The following is an 18,584-nucleotide window of genomic DNA, read 5'->3' on the forward strand; positions in this document are numbered from 1 at the left end:
CTCCAACAGGGCTTGTTCACAAGTACGTGTGCAGAGGACTGCAGCTTTTATGTAGTGAACCTTCACACAACCACCTTGCAGTGTTGGGCATTGATCTTTGCCATTTCAGAGTGAGCGGAGAGGCAGCTGCATTGATCCCTCTGCGTGCAACAGGTTACACGGGCACTTAGATCACCTTTCATGTTCAAAGGGAGACATAGAATCATAGAATAGTAGAGTTGGAAGGGCCCTACAAGGCCATCGAGTCCAACCCCCTGCTCAATGCAGGAATCCACCCTAAAGCATCCCTGACAGATGCTTGTCCACATTTTCCTCCCTCTCTCAAAATGCTAGAACCCAGGGTCATCCCATGAAGCTGATTGGTGGGAGATTCAGGACAAATAAAAGGAACTCCTTCTTCACACAGCACATAGTTAAATTATGGAACTCACTACCACAAGATGTAGTGATGGCCACCCATTTGGATGGCTTTAAAAGGGGGTTGGATAAATTCCTGGAGGAGAAGGCTATCCATGGCTACTAACCCTGATGGTTGCGTGCTATGTCCAGTATTCGAGGCAGTAAGCCTGTGTGCACCAGTTGCTGTGGAACATGGGTGGGAGGGTGCTGTTGCACCATGTCCTGCTTTGTTGGTCCCTGGCCGACGGCTGTGTGAACAGAGTGCTGGACTAGATGGACCCTTGGTCTGATCCAGCATCAGGACACTTCTTATGTTCCTCCTTCGCTTCAATGCTTCGGGCGGCAATGCCATTGGGGAGGCACCAACCATTCACAGCTGCAGAGGTGGCTCAATTCCTCCGTTTCTTTTCTTTCACATTTAAGTGCCAGCACAGCAAGAACTCGTCTGGACAACCTATCAGGCGTTCAGGGAAGTTGAGCCAATATCTGACCATGACATTTGGAAACACTCCCGAGGAAGGAATTAAAAAGAGAATTTGATTCCTGTCCAATATTATTATTATTACTGCAAAAAAATAAAATAAAATGGCTATCAGGAAAAGGATTGGACGGGGGCGCGCGCTAGTCTCACTTCTGCAGCCTGTCTGCCTTCAGGTCCTTCAGTTTTCATCTAAAGGCTACTTCCAATGACCTATGAAGCAATGGTCTCTGACCCACATATGTTTTTCGACACCCCAGAGCGAGGGAGCGCATTAAGCCGGATTAACGGTTGGCGACAGAGCAGGCTGCAGCGCCTTGGAACCCCTCTGGAGAAGTTCCTAATCTTTCCTCCTCTAAGCGTCAAGGGTGCTTAACGCTCTGAGTGGGCGGGTGGCGATCCCTTGGTAATTATCCTGATATTAGCGCCAGCTCTAGCATGTGCACTGTGCAGCCTACATGCACCAAACAACATCGTGGAGAAGGGGTGGATGGTTTCTCACCCACTCAACTTGACACCTACCATTGAACGTTGCCAGAGTTTGCAATGAATCCACAGAGAAAGGCAGCATTTGAAAGCGGTTCCTGGCATGAGCTGATGCCAGATTAGTGATGGCAGACGCTGACTGCAGCCAGGAAATCAGAAGACGTTTACTTCTTGGGAGGAGAGCAATGACAAATCTTGATACAATAGTTAAGAGCAGAGACACCACACCGACAACGAAGGTCCGCATAGTTAAAGCAATGGTATTCCCCATAGTAACCTATGGCTGCGAGAGCTGGACCATAAGGAAGGCTGAGCGAAGGAAGATAGATGCTTTTGAACTGTGGTGTTGGAGGAAAATGCTGAGAGTGCCTTGGACTGCAAGAAGATCCAACCAGTCCATACTCCAGGAAATAAAGCCAGACTGCTCACTTGAGGGAATGGTATTAAAGGCAAAACTGAAGTACTTTGGCCACATAATGAGAAGACAGGACACCCTGGAGAAGAGGCTGATGCTAGGGAAAGTGGAAGGCAAAAGGAAGAGGGGGCGGCCAAGGGCAAGATGGATGGAGGATATTCTGGAGGTGACAGACTTGACCTTGGGGGAGCTGGGGGTGGCGACGGCTGACAGAAAGCTCTGGCGTGGGCTGGTCCATGAAGTCACGAAGAGTCGGAAGCGACTGAACAAATAAACAGCAGCAGGTGACTCTGATGTCAGTGGGGCTGTGAATCCGCTCTGGGTGCTGAACCATAGCTTTGAAGTAGGTTCAGCACTGTGGACAGCTCCTTTAGAGTTTTGACTAAAGCCCAGAGCGGCTCCACAGCCCCGCTGACCTTGGGGCCACCGGCCTGCACTGCTTCAGCTGTCTCAGGGCTCCTTGTTCAGGTTTGGACTTCTGATCTGATCGTTGCAGACAAGGGCACAAATGAAGTGCAGCACTCCGCGAAAATCGACCTGCTCCCACTTCTCACAGAACGCCATAGTGGAGATGGCTGTTTTATTACAGTCATTGACCAATACCAAAAGTACATTTAACAAACACTCTATACAAAATACGTTCACACATTACATCAACCAACATCTAGAGAGCCGGAGTTCATAACAGTTATATCAACAAATCCGTCTAAAATCACAGGGTACACTCAGAGGCTAAAAAGGTATGGCATGTTATTGCAATTGCACAAAATTGAGCTACTTTATTGGTAATATAAGGAATCTTACCCGAGAGTAATAAGGAAATATAAAACTTTGCAGTTCTACCCGGATATTTATATAACAGCATAGTAAAAACTGGAGATGGCTTTATTCTAAGGTGTGATGTGTTGTAATGTACTGTATGCTCTCGGTAGAGACGTGAGATCTGTTGTGTGTTGCATTTACAACCTCTGGCATGCTGTAAATTAGCCTTCCCCATCCCAGCAGCCTCCAGCACACATCGTCCCCAGCCAGTGTGGATGGGGATGATGGTTGGTGTCGTCCGAGGCCTCTGGAGGACCCTAGGTTGGGAAAAGCTAATGAAACTGGTCTCTCCTCTGGTCTCTGCTTCTTGTGCCTTTCATGCTAAGGCTCACCCTCAGAGGACAGCGACGGAATTAATTCAAGTGCGATTACTGAACGATTTAAGGGAAGAATCTTTCGCGTGACCTTCTTCTGGAATGGCAGAGTTTTCTGCCTGAGCTATAAATCCCTCCTGCCGTAAAGGGTTACTGTCCTCATCTCTCCGTATTATTAAAAGCAAAGAAGCCGGCGGACAGGCGGTTGATCTTTCTGTACAGCGTCTCACTTGGGCAGAGCCCTGCCTGTCGCAGACCTGAAGGGCCTCTGGGCTTTGGGGAATGTGGGATCAAGGATTTATGTCCCTCGCAACCAAACCTGCCGTCCAGATCAAACGGACCATCGCAACAGTGGCAATTTTTGCTGCCCCAGACCTGGTTGCAATGTTTTCTTTTGATGCTGCTCACAGTACTACTTTGGAATAGTGATAGGCAAGGAATAAAACTCATTGTTAAAGGTATTCCGAAATGGAAATGGCATTCCAGTGGTGGGTGGGAATGAAGGCAAAAGGAAGCAGGGCTAAAACACCTGCACAATTATTATTATTATTATTATTATTATTATTATTATTATTATTAATGTGAACTTCCCAGAGAGCTTCTGTTATTGGGTGGTATAGAAAGCAGTAAATAATAATAATAATAGTAATAATAATAATAATAATAATAATAATAATAATAATAATAATTTTATTGTGAAATTTCAACAAAACAAGAGGAAAAGACAAAAGTTGTAGCTACATAAATTTGAATATATTAATTTTAATACATGCATGTGAAATGTAGATAGATAGATGTACAGCTTTCTAAGAATTATAAATAAACTTCAACACGAAGCAGTTATCAGAATTTTGCAAGATACTTTAGAAATTTAACATCTCCCTCAGGCTGTTAAATACTTTTCCTCCAGGCAGAATACAACTCTTCATGCTAGGAAGCCCACAGCTATTTACATGGAAGTAACAGCTCAGGTATCCTGGCCACGCTCCAACTTGGGTAATCACATTCAACTGACCTAAATCCTACGGCTGTTTTCATTGGATGCTATTCTTGCTTTGCTTTCTGAACTCAGTGGGACACTTTGCCATGTGCTGCTAAGCTCCCATTTTGGAATTGGTTGGATCACCATGTTTGGAGTTATTGAGACATTCTTTGCAATAAAGATGGGGGTGGGGAATTTGGTTCAGTTTACCAATTTTGCATTTTCAGACCAATATGCCAACCAAAAGGCAGTTATCTTTCGAAATGCACACTTCTTCGAATCTTGCAATGGAGTTCTATAGTCTAAAAAATGCATAGAGAAATGCACATATTAGGGAAGCGAGTGTGTGTGTGTGTGAAAATATCACCAAAAATGCATCCTGCTTGCAAAATCCCTCGCAAAAATGTGTCCATTAGACATAATATGATACAAAAAATGCATGTATTGTTGCTAATTTTGGGTAAGAATAATTGGGTAAGAAGGATGCAGACAAGCTGGAGCGTGTTCAGAGGAGGGCAACCAGGATGATCAGGGGTCTGGAAACAAAGCCCTATGAAGAGAGACTGAAAGAATTGGGCATGTTTAGCCTGGAGAAGATAAGATTGAGGGGAGACATGAGAGCACTCTTCAAATACTTAAAAGGTTGTCACACAGAGGAGGACCAGGATCTCTTCTCGATCCTCCCAGAGTGCAGGACACAGAATAACGGGCTCAAGTTAAAGGAAGCCAGATTCCAGCTGGACATCAGGAAAAACTTCCTGACTGTTAGAGCAGTACGACAATGGAATCAGTTACCTAGGGAGGTTGTGGCCTCTCCCACACTAGAGGCCTTCAAGAGGCAGCTGGACAACCATCTGTCAGGGATGCTTTAGGGTGGATTCCTGCATTGAGCAGGAGTTGGACTCGATGGCCTTGTAGGCCCCTTCCAACTCTGCTATTCTATGATTCTATGATTCTATGATCCTGGAGGGAACTGATCTCTTGCAAGGATGTTTGGTTTGACATAGGATCTCAGCACATGAAAAGGTTACCTCGAACGTCTCAGGAGGCAAGAATTTATGAGCAATGCAGCAGAGGAGTACATCTTGCTCCCTTGGAATATAATTAGCTCAAGTTACATCGTTCACTGAGGCAAAAACCCTTAATTTGGCTTCTTCTGTCCTATTTCATTTCATTTATTATATTTCTATACTGTCCCATAGCTGAAGCTCTCTGGGTGGTTTACAAAAATTAAAAACCATTAAAAAGACATTATGCAAAGAGCAAAACCATTTGCATAACAACATATAAACAGAGAGCACACCCACCGACCACATTTATCTAAAAACAATTTTTAAACAATTAACCAAAGACAATCCAGGATACGATTAAAAATTTATTCTTTACTGTGAAATGCCTGAGAGAAGAGGAGAGTTTATTCTGGCACTGGAAAGGTAACAATGTTGGCGCCGGGCTGGCCTTGTCCCAGAGATCATTCCACAATTAGGGGGCCACCACTGAAAAGGCCCTTTCCCTTGTTGTCAGCCTCCCAGCCTTGTCCCAGAGATGATGCCACAATTGGGGGGCCACCACAGAGAAGGCCCTTTGCCTTGTCACTCTCCAAGTTTCCCTTGGAGGAGGCAACTGAGGAGGGCCTTAGATGCTGAAGGTGGTGGATTGGTTGGTTCATGCCAGGAGATGTACTCTGTGACTACTACTTGGGAATGGGGTGGGGGGTGAGGTTACATTTCCTCCTCAAAGGTTGTCCTCTTCCTCTGTCTTGCTGTTGCCCCAAGATTCTGGGGTAGGTCCACCTGTAGTTGTTGCATTTTTCCAAAATAACCTGGCACCGCTTGAAGACTGCTGTCCCAGCCAGCTGCCTATTCTGCCTGTTGTGTTGGGCTGGCCCGAAGATGGCCTCTCTCTCTCTCTCTCTCTCTCTCTCTCTCTCTCTCTCTCTCTCTCTCTCTCTCACACACACACACACACACACACACACACACACACACACACTTGTGCATGCACCATCAAACATATGTGCCACTGTGCCTGATCTCAGTGGTCCAGGAGGGTGCCCTTTGTGCCTCGGATCCCGAAAGCACACTCGTTCTAGAAGATGAAAACGTTCTCTGATTAAACCCAGAAATGTTTACAATTCTTTTCTCCTACACCCCACAATCCATTTGTTATAAAAGATGCCTCTACAACGGTTGTCATGGCAACCCAGCATCCGTGTGTGAGACGTATTTATGCTTTTAATAATGGAATTGCCAAAAATCTGGCTAATAAGAGAGAGAAAGAGAAAGGAAGAAAGAAAGAAAAGAGGGAGGGAAAGAAAGAAAAGAAAGAAAGAGGAAGAACTCAACTACCCACGTGGCAACTGGAAGATAGAGTTGTGTGGTGGCAGTATTGGTGATTCAGTGTAGAATCCAAGTAAAGTCCTACTTAGAGTAAACCCATAGGTAAATAACTAACTAACTTGGGACCAAGATACCCTAAAGAGTGCCTTCTCCTTCACCAACCTGCCCAGTCACTGAGGTCGTTAGAGGACGTACTCCTGGTGGTTCCATGTAGACCTATGGCACGATTGGACTCCACCCGGAGAAGCGCCTTTAGTGTGGTGGCCCCTTTTCTTTGCAACTCCCTGCCCCTGGTGGTCAGGTGGGCACCATCACGGTGTTACTTCCGGCACCTTCTGGAAACAGCTCTTCTTGAGGAAGCATTTGTCAACTGCCACTACTTTTATTGGCATTCTGTTTTAAAACGAACAATTTGAAGATGCCGCTTTACTCTTTTTACTGTTTTATTTCTGACGTGCACCGCTCCAGAATGGATTTTAGATATGGAGCAGTAATATAAATACTGCAAATAAATAAATAAATAAAACTAATTTTCAACCCAATGATCTTGATTCGCACTAGACCGGCTGGTGGACTGGGGACATCCCAAATGTGGCCTCTCTGGGCAGAGGTATGTGGAAATGCTAAAGCAATCTCTCAGCGTTTCCTGAAAGCATAACTCTCCCCATGGCAGAGGAACCAGCTGCGTGGGCGGAGGGCTTTTTTGTCCTTCGTCTCGGTCAACTCAGCAAAAATGAAGACGGTCAGCTTAAGAGGTCACTCTCGTTGACGTCTGAGGAAATGCTTTGGCCACTTTGCTGAGGCTTAATTATGCACACCGAGTGGGTGAAAGGCGTAGAAAGATTCTCCAAAGACCATAGGAGCTACTGGAAGGTGGGCAGGAGCCCAAAGAAAGGCTACATCTCATGAGGTTGAAGGGCATGGGCTCAGTTGGGCAAGGCAGGTGGCCAGCAGGCAACTCATCAGACAGTGTGGAGACAGGGCAGGAAACAAGCTTGTGTCACAAAGCTTAGGGGGCATTAGGACCCATCAGGGCCGGAGCCAGACTATTTTGCGCCCTAGGCAAGGTGAGCTACTTTCACCCACCCACCCACACAAAAAAATTGCCAACTTTGATTTTTAAGAACATATGTTTCCTGGAAAAAATAAGAAGCACAAAACTTGAAACTGCTAAATTTATTGTAAAGTGCAAGAAATACGCCCTGCCAATTATAGCAAACAAATTGGAAAGGAACGTCTATGGGTCTAAATTGCATTATTTAATTGGAATATCACCTCCAAATCACCCCCCAAACTCACACGCACACACACACACACACACACTCAGCATCACTCACTCCAAACAAACACGTGCATGAACACGTGCATTCACTCAAAGATCCCATGCATCCCATTCACCCATACATTCTCTCTCTCTCTCTCTCTCTCTCTCTCTCTCTCTCTCTCTCTCTCTCTCTCTCTCTCTCTCTCTCTCTTCTGGGCGCATTCTGGAAGTCCAAACATGGAGGTGCCCTACCCCAGTGTCCATGGCTTTGCTTTGGCTGGGCGGGTGTGGGGCGCCATCTGGCCCGCCCAGGCCCGGCTGAATCCTCGGGCCGGCTCACAGCCAACGCTCATGAGTGCTGCACTGTGCCAGGCACCCCTCTTAGCTTGGCGCTCTAGGCAGCCGCCTGAGCGGCCTCTATGGTAGCACCGGCGCTGAGACCCGTTCTTGCTTCCTCTCCCCTGGTCCTGAAACTCAAGGTCATGTAGTGAAATGAATTAGCAGTAGACCGGAGGAGAGGCAAAAGAGAAACCACTTCCAACTTTGCACTGCACTTCCGTAATTTTCTAGACTCACTGGCACAAAGCGTGGCGACGGCCATTGACTGAGATGGCTTTCAAAGTCGACGGGATGGATTTGAAACCTGCATTGCGTGAAGGGGCGTCCCGTGCAGGATGGAGGATGGAAGGCCAAAGGGACACCTCCAATACTCACGCACGTTAGATGTAAAGGGAAGCCTACTCACGTTGATCTCATGTAGAGCTGGCGTGGTGCAGTGGTTAGAGTGCCGGACTGGGAGTCAGGAGATCCGGGTTCTAGTCCCCACATGGCCATGGAAGCCTGCTGGGTGACTTTGGGCCAGTCCCAGACTCTCAGCCCATCCCAATAGGGTCGTTGTTGTGAGGATAAAATGGAGAGGAGGAGGATTATGTACCCCACCTTGGGTTCCTTGAAGGAAAAATGGCGGGATATGAATGCAATAAATAAATTTGCAAAGGTTTTCAATGCGTCTCACAGCATGGAAAGCCTACACCAGTTTTCCTCAATCTGCTGCAAATTCGTCGCACGCTGACGATGATACATTGCCTTTTCTCTGTCATCGTAAAAGGTGAAGCTCTTGGCCTTTTCGTTTCCTGGGTGATGACTCCAAGGAAATTAATTCGGTGGTGATTTTGCCCCAGAGAGAGACGGAGGAAAAGCCATCCATTCTGCCGCTGCCCCTCTTCAGCGAACCCACGTCATCCTTTTTCCTTTCCTTTCCTTTTTTTTCTCCACCACGCAGTGGGAAATGACTCCATCTGTTCACCGAAGTCGAAGGGCAGCAGCTGATAAATGCAGACTAAAATGAAAGTCTGGAGTCCTCATGGGGCCCTGCCTTGCGTGGCAGAGTCAAAATCGATCGCAACCTCGATGAGATTAATTAGGCGCGATCGCTGCATTTCTCTCTGTTGCTGACAGGCGACGGGAGGGCGATTGCTCTGATCATTTGTCAATTACAGTCCTGTGTAGCCGCTTTCAAAGTGACGTCCTCAGTTGTACGCGGTTTAGACCATCGAGGCGGTTCTGATTCCGGTGGGGCTGTAACTCCATTCTGGCTTTGAGCCAGAACCAGTCGGATCTCTAAAGGAGCGGTTCAGGGCCCTGAACCCATTTTAGGGATAGAGATCAGCACTCTTAGCCTCTGATCCCATTCCATGGACAGGAAAGGAAGTGCACCCAAGGCGAAAAGAAACTCCATCTCCTGCAGCCCACACAGGACTTCCTTTCCAAGACAACAGTGTCCTACCTTGTGGGATTCCCCCACCCCACCCCACCTTTCAGAAAGACGAGTTCAGAATCATTTCTGCACTGGAGCTTAGACATGCTGGCTGCTGAGGCATTGCCATTCCACAATGGGCTCAAGGTAAAATGAAAAGGAAGGTTTCCACACCGCAATTGACTTGAGTCCAGGGGAGAGACTTGCTTGGAGAGGGAGGGCCGGGATTCCACAGCAAACCCCATTCCCACAGATGATGTGGGACAGGGCTGCCTCACCATTGCCTTAGACTCCTTCAATGACATCCCAAGCTCTGCCTTCTTCGTTCTCCTCCAACTAAGTTCTCCTCATCCCCCGCCAAGTTCTCCTCTATGTTTGCCACGAAGTTCTCCACGAAGTTCTCCCTGTTCTTCACAAACGTTTCCTTGCTTTCCGCTGGTTTCCAGCTATCCTTCCTTTTTTCTCCATCAACAAAGTTCTCCCTGTTCTCCACTAAGTTCTCCAAGTTCTGGCTCCGGGTTTTGGAGGCCCTTTGGGCAAGGCAAGGAGCCCTTTTCCTCAGTAAGCTTTCTGTCATTGCCACAGACGTTCTTGCTCCTCATTAAGGCCACCACTTGCTTGACAAGGCAGAGGGCCAGGGACCAAGGAGACCACGGCACCTGCTCCTTCTCCTCCTCCTGACCACTTCTATTGTCTGGGCCTGAGCGGAAGGCAAGGAAACAAGCAGGTTGCAATTATGGAGAGAAAGAACAACTCCAGGAGGATCTCATTGGTGGGCCCCTGCTGGGGTGGGGGGCAGGTGCCTGACCACGCCTACCCTTATCCCGGCCCTGTCTGGAAGCATCTGGTTGGCCAATATAAGAAGCAGGATGCTGGCCCTGGTGCATCTTCAGTCTGGTCCAGCAGAGCTTTTCTCTTGTTTATAAGAGCAGTTTCTAGCTACTCTCTTTGCCCAGATGACAGTGATAAAATATTAAAGGCAAATCCCACAACCTTGCAGCTGGGATGTTAAGGCCATCCTGCACGTTAAGTCCAGTGAAGCAGGGACAAAAGAGATGAGCCCTGCTACAGCCCACAATAAATAAGAGAGAGAGAGAGAGAGAGAGAGAGAGAGAGAGAGAGAGAGAGAGAGAGAGAAATATCCTCAATAAATAATGAGTTGAGCCAGCGGCAAGCGTCATGTGAATATAAATTGGATGGCAAAGGTTGCATGTAAATTATAGTGCTTAAAAGGGGAGGTTTCCTTCTGCCATGAATTTCTGCAAGCCCATCTGGAGAAAAAGAGCAAATGAGATCATATCTTTGGTCTAGACCTCTATGGTTTGTGTGTCTTTTTAAAATCAGACCACAGGCAAATAACGGAAGATGAGTTTCTCCAGGAGCCCGATCTCTACTTCTCCTACCTGCATGTTGTCCTGGTCTCAGGGAAAAGAAAACCATCTACCCAACATGTGCATCTTATCCCAGCCATTACGGATAAGAAGGTGAAAGAAGGCACCAATAACCAAGATTTCCTGTTCAATAATCGCAGATTCCTACACGGAGGGAAGCTTATACGAACGGAGAAGAATGTGAAATTAAAGCAGGTCTTTTAGACTCGGCACAAATTGGCTGATTATGACTGCGACAAGGAGATTAAAGATGGCTGCCGCCGCCAGCACGAGATTAAAGATGGCCGCTGCCACCACCACGAGATTAAAGATGGCCGCCACCACCACCACGAGATTAAAGATGGCCACTGCCGCCACCACGAGATTAAAGATGGCCACTGCCGCCACCACAAGATTAAAGATGGCCACCACCGCTATCATGAGATTAAAGATGGCCAGCGTCAACACCACGAGATTAAAGATGGCCACTGCCGCCACCACAAGATTAAAGATGGCCACCACCGCTATCATGAGATTAAAGATGGCCAGCGTCAACACCACGAGATTAAAGATGGCCACTGCCGCCACCACAAGATTAAAGATGGCCACCACCGCTATCATGAGATTAAAGATGGCCAGCGTCAACACCACGAGATTAAAGATGGCCACTGCCGCCACCACAAGATTAAAGATGGCCACCACCGCTATCATGAGATTAAAGATGGCCAGCGTCAACACCACGAGATTAAAGATGGCCACTGTCAACACCACGAGATTAAAGATGGCCACTGTCAACACCACGAGATTAAAGATGGCCACTGTCAACACCACGAGATTAAAGATGGCCACCGGCGAGGGGAAACTTATGCCAGTAAGTGGGGGTTGTGGTTGCCATGGGCCCAGTAACCGCAACCCCGGTATTTTGGGCCAAAAGTCCGGTTCCTCCGGTCCTCCAGATCTCTGCGGAGATTTCCGGATTTCCCCGGTGGGTGTGGTCAGGCTATTCCCCCTTACCCCATACTGCCAATCATTTGTTCGTTTTGCACAGCTTTCCTCCCCTTCTGAAAGTTTAGGATGCCTCTCCTTACACTTAGTTACTGACAATAAGAACTTCATGCTAAAATATAGAATCCTAGGATAGTAGAGATGGAAGGGGCCTCTAAGGCCATCGAGTCCAACCCCCTGCTCAGTGCAGGAATCCACTCTAAAGCATCCCTGACAGATGCTTGTCCAGCTGCCTCTTGAAGGCCTCTTGTGTGGGAGAGCCCACAACCTCCCTAGGTAACTGGTTCCATTGTCGTACTGCTCTGACAGTCAGGAGGTTTTTCCTGATGTCCAGCCGGAATCTGGCTTCCTGTAACTTGAGCCCATTATTCCGTGTCCCGCACTCGGGGATGATCGAGAAAAGATCCTGGACCTCCTGTGTTGGCGTTTTGGGTAGTATTTGCCCCACTTTTTTGCCTCTGGCTCTGCTCCCCGCTGGAATGTGGCCTTCGAGGGATTGTCTGAAATTGCAACGAGGTTTACAGAAGTACCCCTCCCCCCACAAAAAGATCCTCCCCAAAAAACAACCTAGTGAATGAGCATGCTCAGTGAACCCCAAGCAAGGCAGGTGCAAAATTTAGGCAGTTCCCAAGGGCCCACACACTCCAGCAGGGGCCCCCTGACAAAGGTCCCCTGGAGACAGGGGGCCCTACCATGAGGAAGCAGGAAACAGTTGCCTCAGGCAGCAGATGCTGGGAGGCAGCGCCAAGATGCTGGAAGGCAGACCTATGAGCCGTGCAGCCTGCAGTGTGTTTCCCCCAGATTTTAATGTGCCATATAGAGTGATCGGTTTGGTTTCCGCCTTTCCGTACAGAGAGTCATAAAGAAACTGCAGCACAGTCTTTCTGTCTGCAATGCAAGGACTTGAAGGTGCTTCATCTGATGGAAACCATCACATTTCCGTCTTGACTTCATGGTTATTTAAAGCAGCCGCCTGATCATATATATATATATTTAATTTCATTTTTATGCTCTCAGCTTGCTATTGATTCACTCTTCATTGCGGTTGGCTGTAAATTACTTAGTTATAATAGGCAATTTGGTTGCTGCTATGAGATGCCTTTTACGGCTTGATGGCGTTATTACAGTTAAGGATTCATTGGGGGCCAAACGTAAACTCTGAAATCCCCTTCCGTTCCTTCTGCAAATAAAGGGTCGTTTCACACGCTAGGCGAACCCGGGTTTGAGCTGAGAACATACTTGACGAGAAGGCACACCCGATCTTGTTCAACAACTCGTGGAAGGAACCTGCAGCCAGAATATTTGCAAACGTTTGTTTGTCTCAGCTCGCTGCTGATACAGATATGGGTACCTGGCAGGAGATTACTGGTCAATGGGAGCCAATTTGTCTATACACCCTATTAACCCCTTTCCAGCATGTAACTCCTCTGCTGGGGGAACTGCACTTGCTGCCTATTCGCTACCGGGCCAGGTTTAAGGTTCTTGTACTTGTATACAAAGCCCTAAACAACTTGGGACCAGGATACCTGAGAGAGCGCCTTCTCCCCTATCAACCTGCCCGGTCACTGAGGTCATCTGAGGGCCTGCTCCTGGTGGTTCCACATAGACCCATCCTCCGATTGGAATCCACCAGGGGAAGAGCCTTCAGCGTGGTGGCGCCCCTCCTGTGGAACTCCCTGCCTCTGGAGGTCAGGCAGTCTCCGACCTTGTACTCCTTTCGGCGCCTCCTGAAAACATCTTTATTCCAAGAAGCCTTTCTTTAACATGCAGCCTTGGATTTCTGATTTTTGCTTCTTTTTAAATTTTGTTTTAACTGTTTTCTTCTGTTTTTATTTTCATTTTACCTTGTAAACCGCTCCGAAATTTTTCAATGGGGAGCGCTATATAAATATTCTAAATAAATAAATAAATAAATAAACCCCATTGTGGCTGCAGAGTGCCATTGCGTTCTTCATATGACACAGCCACCGACTGGCAGTGAATTCAGGATTTTAATCCCAACCCTCCGCTTTTTCGCAGTGTCGTTTTACCGCAACTTTCCCCATGGCTCAGATGCCACCACGTTGTTTCTTTTGTCTGTCCCTGGTGGCTTTGTTTTGGGGGTGTTCCTACCCAGTGGACCCTGGAACTACCCAGTTCCTTACCCTGCAGAACTCAGTGCAGGTTAGCTCAGGAACACAGGCCAGGAGGTGGGTTTAGCAAGCTGAATGGCTGCTGGTCCTCAGTTTTTTCTTATTTTCTTATTATTTTATTTTATTAATTACATTTCTATACCGCCCAATAGCCGGAGCTATCTGGGCGGTTCACAAAAATTAAAAACATTCAAAGTATAAAACAACAGTATAAAACCATACTACAAATACAATATAAAAGCTCAACCAGATAAAAACAGCAGCAATGCAAAATTACGAATTTAAAACACCAAGTTAAAATTTATTTATAGACTGTTAAAATGCTTGGAGAATAAAAAGGTCTTCACCTGGCGTCTAAAAGCATATAATGTAGGTGCCAAGCGAACCTCCTTAGGGAGCTCATTCCACAGCCGGGGTGCCACAGCAGAGAAGGCCCTCCTCCTGGTGGCCACCTGCCTCACTTCCTTTGGCAGGGGCTCGCGGAGAAGGACCCCTGAGGATGACTTTAGGGTCCAGGCAGGTACATATGGGAGGAGGCATTCCTTCAGATAGCCTGGCCCCAAGCCGTTTGGGGCTTTAAATGTTAACACCAGCATTTTGAATTGGGTCCGGACCTGGACTGGCAGCCAATGAAGCTGGAAAGGGACTGGCATAATGTGGTCTCGTCAGCGAGTCCCTGTTAGTAACCGTGCTGCCCTGTTTATCATAGGATAATGACCCCGTTGGGTTCTAGTAATACCAGCACTTTGAATCGGGCCTGGACCTGGACTGGCAGCCAATGAAGCTGGAAAAGGACTGGCATGATGTGGTCTTGTCGGCCAGATAGCCCACGTTCCCTCCTGCCAGCTAGCTTTCTCAATTCCGCCTCGCAGCAGCAATGCTGTAGGGTTTTGAGGGAATCAGCATACAAAGTGGCATCATATAGACACCCCCATGGTCTCCTGATAGCCTGGGATCTCTCTGTGTTTTTGAATGAGATGCCCATCAGAGCTTCCTGAAAGAGACACTCCTCCAGCTAAGGGGAGAGGGCAGGATGAGTACATGTGGGTCTCTCTCTCTCTCAGAACATAAGAAGAGCCCCGCTCGATCAGCCCAAGGGTCCATTTAGTCTAGCAATGTGTGTTCACACAGTGGCCAACCAGCTGTTGACCAGGGAAGCACAAGCAGGACATGGTGCAACAGCACCCTTCAACCCATGTCCCCCAACAACTGGTGTATACAGGCTGATATAATCCGACTGATATAATTGAACCGTTTGGCCAACGATGGGTTGCCAACGATCAGTACTATATCTCAATACTTCTGCTTGAACATGCCCCATTCCTGGCAGCAAGAACTTTGGTCTTTGGGCCCCTCCCCTTTTTGCCTTTGACTCCACCCACCCCGGAATGCGGCTCCCGAGAACTTCCCTGAAATGGAACTCAGCCCCCCAGGTGGGAAGAGGTCCTGCACTCCTGCTGGACAGCCACTGCAAGTCCGTGTGGACCAGTCTTCCCCAACCTGGCACCCTCTGGAAGACGGACTATAAATCCCATCATCCCCAGCCAACATGGCCATGGAAGGCGCCAAGTTGAGCTAAGGGCTGTGCTCCCCCAGGGTTGTCCCCACTGCAAGGAGCGAGTGCAGGGTTTGCCACAGAGGAGGCGGCAGAGCCATGGCTGCCTCGCGTGTGCTGTTCCAAGCTCTTCTGCATGAGTGCTGCTTCCCCCCCACCGTCCATGCATTCCTCCCCTCCCCCATTTTCCCCACTTGGAGCTAGAGGCGTTCCAGCGGCCATTCAGGTCACCGACCCGCCCCTGACCCCTGTCCGGGCAGATGGCGACCCATCAGAGGTGCCATCGGCCCGGCCACACCTCCACTGCAAGCCTGGAGCAAGGCGACAGACAGAGACGCACCGTCACCACCTTGCTCCACAGAATAAAGTCCGGGTTAGTCCCTGACTTTTTCGCAATATCAAGGCAAAGCTCTGGGATGGCACTGCAGTGGCTTCTGCGTCATGTAAATAGCACAGACCCTCTGCAGAGTCACCCTGGGGCTTTCCCCATGTATAGACACCCCCTTAGATGGGCCAACGGCCTGTCACAGACTAAGGCAGGTTCCGATGACCTCCCTAACCTCTCAACTATGGTCAAAACCCCCGGCCGTAAGCACAGCCATTGCTACTCCTCAACTAAGCCCACTCGAGCGAGGGAGCACAACCAGAGCGCAACGGCATTCATCGCTTACAGAGCAATGCCAGTGGATGACTCAGGCAGTTCCCAGAGCTGCAGGCTGCAGAGGGAAGGGGCAAAATGACCTTCCCCCCCCCCCATGCTAATCTGCAAAGGCGTCTTGCAAAACCCAGAAAGCTTCCTCTGCAGCCGGCTTCTTCGGTTTTCTTCTTCTTTCTTTTTAGCCATATATGGTCTTCTTCTTTTTTCCTGTGCAAGAGGTTCGAGCAAAACAGGTGACTCGTCAGCAAAAAAAGAGAAACCGGGACACCTCCGAGCGAAAAAGGAAAACCACAGGAGATGATTGAACGAAGCAAACCAGGCCAGCTGGGTGGAGGCCTGCCTTTTATGGTAAAAATAACTTTGGCTGAGTTACACACACACACACACACACACACACACACACACACACAAAGGTCAGATAGGGCCGGCCGTGGGATTGCACCATCCCCGGATGCAAAAGTGCAACAGTTCCGTTCCCATCCGAGCGTTTGCACCATCGCCCGGTTCGTGAGGTCTTAGCTGGTGGATCACGCAAGGTGTGGCATGCAAGCCACGCTTTATTTAGACGCATGGTCTGTCGAGTTCAGCGGGGCTCACTTTCAAGTCAGTGTGAACAGGATTCCAGCCTTAGCGGATTCAATTTTCACCTGAGTCAGAGGGCACCCTTGAAGCCAAACAGCTCACTTCGTTTTTAAACAAGGCATATGCGGGTCTCAGCAGGTGTGTGAGACTGAAGGGGGAATGCATATATTCTAACACGATGCCGGCTCTTTGTATAAGTACTTGTTGTTGTTAGTGTTGCTCAATGAATGGAGGGAGATGAAAGACAGGCCTGGCTGTTGCCAGACATTTCATGGGTTTGGGGCATGATATGGAAACAAAGCCCTATGAGGAGAGATTGAAAGAACTGGGCAGGTTTAGCCTGGAGAAGAGAAGATCAAGGGGGGACATAGAATCATAGAATAGCAGAGTTGGAAGGGGCCTATAAGGCCATTGAGTCCAACACCCTGCTCAATGCAGGAATCCACCCTAAAGCATCCCTGACAGATGGTTGTCCAGCTGCCTCTTGAAGTCCCTAGAGTGGGAGAGCCCACAACCTCCCTAGGTCACTGGTTCCATTGTCGTACTGCTCTAACAGTCAGGAAGTTTTTCCTGATGTCCAGCTGGAATCTGGCTTCCCTTAACACTGATAGCACTCTTCCAATACTTGAAAGGTGGTCACACAGAGGAGGGCCAGGATCTCTTCTCGATCCTCCCAGAGTGCAGGACACATAATAACGGGCTCAAGTTAAAGGAAGCCAGATTCCAGCTGGACATCAGGAAAAACTTCCTGACTGTTAGAGCAGTACGACAATGGAACCCATGACTTAGGGAGGTTGTGGGCTCTCCCACTCTAGGGACATTCAAGAGGCAGCTGGACAACCATCTGTCAGGGATGCTTTAGGGTGGATTCCTGCACTGAGCAGGGGGTTGGACTCGATGGCCTGAGAGGCCCCTTCCAACTCTACTATTCTATGGTTCTATGATTCTATGATCATCACAGGAAAGCAAAAACAGAATTAAGTGAATAGATCAGTGGAGGCTTGTGGCTCCAGCGTCAGTGGGATGATGAACCCGCTCTGGGTTTCAGTCAGGACAAGTCAGAACTCTAAAGGAGCTCTTTAGAGTGCCTTTTGCGTGTCTTTGCAATGTTTTCCTTCAATCTTGCACAATGCCTTGAAAGGCCTAAAAATAATTTAACTATTTTAAAGTTTTTAATAATTGTTAATAATTCAAATTAATAAATGAAAATAAATAAAATAGCGTTAGGAGCCTGCAGGGCCGGTGCTACCATAGAGGCCACTCAGGCGGCCGCCTAGAGCTCCAAGGTAAGGGGGTGACGAATGCTGCACCTGGAAGCCACTCTCCCACAGGGGCTCTGAGAGGGCAGCTTCCGGGCGTGCTGTTCCGAAACCGCCCGCCCCAGTGTCCTGGCTTCGCTTCAGCTGGGTGGGCGCCAAAGCGAAGCCAGGATGCTGGAGTAGGGGGGTGGGTGGGCGGGCGGCTGGCTTTGGAACGGTGCGCCCGGAAGTCGCTCTCCCAGAGCAGCTTCCAGCTGGGCACGCCGTTCCGAAGCTGCCCGCCTGCCGACCCCCTACCCCAGTGTCCTGGCTTCGCTTCAGCTGGGCGGATGAGACGGCACCCCACGCCCAGGTATGCTGGGGTGGGTGTGGGTGGGTGAAAGCAGCTCACCTGCCTAGGGCACAAAATAGTCTGGCTTAAGCTCTGGGATGCTTAAGTTTCTTATGGAAACACCTTAAGAATCCAGGAGCAAAGGTGGAAATGAAAGTGTTCAACTCCTGGGAAGTGAGCTGCAGGCTGATACTAATACACGTCCTGCTGCCCCCTTGTGGACATTGCATCAAGTTACATGTGGATACTGGCATACCACCTCTAAGCCAGGGATTATTATGATTATGATTATTTATTTATAAAGCACCATCAATGTTCATGGCGCTGTACAAAATAAAACAAAACAAGGACTTTCTATCCCCAGGGCTGTCTTGAGACTTGAAACGAAGCCTGACAGCCCCAAATGGTAGTGCAGGGTTGGAGCCTGTCAAGTAATG

The sequence above is a fragment of the Elgaria multicarinata genome, chromosome 14 (genome assembly GCF_023053635.1).
Source record: "Elgaria multicarinata webbii isolate HBS135686 ecotype San Diego chromosome 14, rElgMul1.1.pri, whole genome shotgun sequence".
Lineage (NCBI taxonomy): Eukaryota > Metazoa > Chordata > Lepidosauria > Squamata > Anguidae > Elgaria > Elgaria multicarinata.